The sequence below is a fragment of the Mustelus asterias genome, chromosome 11 (genome assembly GCF_964213995.1).
Source record: "Mustelus asterias chromosome 11, sMusAst1.hap1.1, whole genome shotgun sequence".
NCBI classification, from domain to species: Eukaryota; Metazoa; Chordata; class Chondrichthyes; order Carcharhiniformes; family Triakidae; genus Mustelus; species Mustelus asterias.
Genome location: NC_135811.1, coordinates 56594839 through 56598987, shown reverse-complemented (window position 1 = coordinate 56598987; position 4149 = coordinate 56594839).

Genomic DNA, 4149 nt, shown 5'->3' with positions numbered 1-4149 from the left:
AGCTTGACACCATTCAGGACAAAGCAGCCCACTTGATTGGCACCCCATCCACAAACATTCGTTCCTTCCACCACTGATGAACAGTAGCAGTCATGTGTACCGTCTACAAGATGCACTGAAGGAACTCACCAAGGCTTCTTAGACAGCACCTTCCAAACACATGACCACTACTATCTAGAAGGACAAGAGTAGCAGATACCTGGGAGCACCCCCACCTGGAGGTTCCCCTGCAAGCCACTCACCATCCTGACTTGGAAATATATTGCTTTCCTTCACTGTCACTGGGTCAAAATCCTGGAACCCTCTCCCTAACAGCACTGTGGGTGTACCTACGCCACATGGACTTCAACGGTTCAAGGAGGCAGCTCAGCGCCACCTTCTCAAGGGTAATTAGGGATGGGCAATAAATGCCGGCCTAGCCAGCAACGCCCACATTCCCTAAATCAATTAAAAGCTAGAATCACCTTGGAAATGACACCAGCTCAAACAGCAGCCCCACAATGACTGCAGTCAGCATCGCAGCTACACTGAGAATGCTACGCCCACATTTCCCCCGCATTAAGGAGTGAAGCTGAGATCCTGTTCCACTTTTCAGGCATAGCCAATCCTGGTCAATATTAGTTACATGACGTCAGTTGTGGAATGTGCTTGTGGGTGGGTTGGGTGCAGGAGGCTACCAGGGGTCAATGGGGAAATGTGAGCCGGGATGGCATGAGGGGTAGAATGGGAAGGATGGAATGGCATAGAATGCGGATGGCACAGAAAGGAAGAGGTGACGTGGAAGGAATAGTATGGAATGGTGGATGAGGTGATGGAATTGGTTAAGTGTACTAATTTGACTGCACATATTTGGCAGGTCTCCGGGAGTTCTCAGTTTGTGCTGGAGCTGCAAATATTTAGCTGAGTTGATTTTTTTCATTGCAATCATCAAAGTGAACAGCAGATGGCACCATTACAGCATCCTCACATCTCTGGACAATGCAGTCAAACGTTCAATGATAGATAATCTGTGAGTTAAGGACAAAGTTCAGAGTTATTTGGACTCAGTACATAGGCAAATGTGCAGCCATTTGCAATACAAGTTTGGAACTCAAACAATTACAGGTTCATAGCTCCTTGAAAGTGGAGTCACAGGTGGACAGAGTGGTGAAGAAGGCATTCGGCATTTGATTTGATTTGCTTTATTATTGTCACGTATTAATATACAGTGAAAAGTATTGTTTCTTGCGCGCTATACAGACAAAGCACACTGTTCGTGGAGAAGGAAAAGAGAGGGTGCAGAATGTAGTGTTACAGTCATAGCTCGGGTGTAGAGCAGTGGTTCCCAAAGGGTGCGGCGCGCTACACTGGTGCGTCAAGAGAGGACGGCAAGTGTGGCGGGAAGATTCAAGGACAATCAAAGAAACATTTAAACATGGATTAGATATTTTTCCAAAGTGATTGTTTTATACTTTCTGGATGTCCCATGATCATATTATAAAGTAGTTGTGTTCTATGTTATGAATCAAGCACTGCTAGGAGTCGGTTTTTTTGTTTTTGAATGTATTTCTTATCAATAAAAAATTTGGTTGGCGCGAGCAAATTTTTATTCAGAAAGTGCGGCCCAGTGAAAAATGTTTGGGAACCACTGGTGTATGAGAAAGATCAACTTAATGCGAGGTAGGTACATTCAAAAGTCTGATGGCAGCAGGGAAGAAGTTGTTCTCGAGTCGGTTGGTACGTGATCTCAGACTTTTGTGTCTTTTTCCCAATGAAAGAAGGCAGGAGAATGTCTGGGGTGTGTGGAGTCCTTAATTATGCTGTCTGCTTTGTCGAGGCAGTGGGAACTGTAGACAATGGGCCCGATTTTACCATTTTGATTCTAAGTGCCGAATCTGGGCGTAGTACATATCCGACCTTGAAATCTGCTTTCAGACGCGCCCATACGCTTTCAGCCGGCTCCAATCCGATTCGCGCTGTGGGCGGGGCTTAGCGCTGCCGCACGTCCACTCCGGGAGGAGGGATTCGTTCCTCCGGTGGGGAGGAGGGATTGCCCGCAGAGTGGCAGTGGACACCCCTGCCCCCTCCCTCCCCACCGATCGCCCGCAGAGTGGCAGCGGACACGCCTGCCCCCCCACCAGAGATCCATCCGCCCCCCCCCCCCCACCAATGAGCGATTGGGCCTCCCCCCCACCACCAGAGAATGATCAGCCCTTTCACCCCCCCCCAGAGATACATCTGACCCGCCTCCTCCTCCCCCCCCCTCCAGAGGATGCTCTGACCCACCTCCCTCCTCCCCCCCCTCCCAGAGGATGATCTGGGTCAGAGAGCCGTTGCAGGCTCTGAACCCGCTTTGGAGGTTCCCCTGCAAAATAATAATCGGCTTCGGATTTTTATTTTGCAGGTCGCTAAAAGCGCGGATCCAGAACGGAACAGAAGGTGGTAAAATAGGAATTGATGATAGAGTTGGGCAGGTGGTTCATTAAATCGATTTAAATGTATGCTAATGCATTTAAATCGTTGGGCCGCCCGATTCAGGCGTGGAACGTATCCGCGCCCGAATCGGGTGTCGGTAAAGTCACGATTTGCTCGGACGCGGGTGCAGATCGCGATAAAGGCCTCACACCCGATTTTACTGCGATTTTGTGCCCGAAAACGGGCGCAAATTGTTGGTAAAATCAGGCTCAATGTCTACATTTCAATGTCAGGGAGGCTGGTTTGTGGGATAGATTGGGCTACATTCACGACTTTTTGTAGTTCCTTGCAGTCTTGGGCAGAGCAGGAGCCATACCAAGCTGTGATACACCCAGAAAGAATGCTTTCTATGGTGCATCTGTAAAAGTTGGTGAGAGTCGTAGCTGACATGCCAAATTTCCTTAGTTTTCTGAGAAAGTAGAGGCATTTCTTAAATATAGTGTCAGCATGAGTGAACCAGGACAGGTATTGGTGATCGAAACGCCAAAAAACTTGAAGCTCTCGACCCTTTTTACTTCATCCCCGTTGATGTAGACAGGGGCATTTCTCCTTTACACTTCCTGGAGTCGATGACAATCTCCTTCGTTTTGTTGACATTGAGGGAGAGATTATTGTTGCTGCACCAGTTCACCAGGTTCTCTGTACTCTGTCTCGTCATTGTTTGAGGTCCGACCCACATCAGCAAACTTGAAAATCAAGTTGGAGGGGAATTTGGCCACACAGTCATAGGTGTATAAGGAGTATAGTAGGAAGCTGAGGACACAGCCTTGTGGGGCACCAGTGTTGAAGATGATCGTGGAGGAGGTGTTGTTGTTGCCTATCCTTACTGATTGTGATCTGTAGGTTAGGAAGTTCAAGATCCAGTTGCAGAGGGAGGAGCCAAGGCCCAGATCATGGAGTTTGGAGATGAGTTTCATCAGAATAATGGTGTTGAAGGCTGAGCTGTCGTCAATAAATTGGAATCTGACACAGACTCTTTGGTCTTCCTTGGCATGCTTGGTTTCATTGGTTAGAACATTGAATACAGGAGTTGGGACGTCTTGTTGAAGTTGTACAAGACATTGGTAAGGCCACACTTGGAATACTGTGTACAGATCTGGTCACCCTATTATAGAAAGGATATTATTAAACTAGAAAAAGTGCAGAAAAGATTTACTACGATGCTACCGGGACTTGATGGTTTGAGTTATAAGGAGGCTGGATAAACTGGGACTTTTTTCCCTGGAGTGTAAGTGGCTTAGGGGTGATCTTATAGAGGTCTATAAAATAATGAGGGGCATAGATCAGCTAGATAGTCAATATCTTTTCCCAAAGATAGGGGAGTCTAAAACTAGTCGCCATAGGTTTAAGGTGAGAGGGGAGAGATACAAAAGGGTCCAGACAGGCAATTTTTTTCACACAGAGGGTGGTAAGTGTCTGGAACAAGCTGCCAGAGGCGGGTATAATTTTGTCTTTTAAAAAGCATTTAGACAGTTACATGGGTAAGATTGGTATAGAGGAATATAGGCCAAACGCGGGCAACTGGGACTAGCTTAATGGTAAAAACTGGGCGGCATGGACAAGTTGGGCCGAAGGTCCTGTTTCCATGCTGTAAATTTCTATGACTGAGACTCAGTTTCTCTGGTTCCATTCAAGACAACAGATAGAAAAGCTGTACCACAGGACCAACTCCATCATAATTTCTTTCACCCCAGC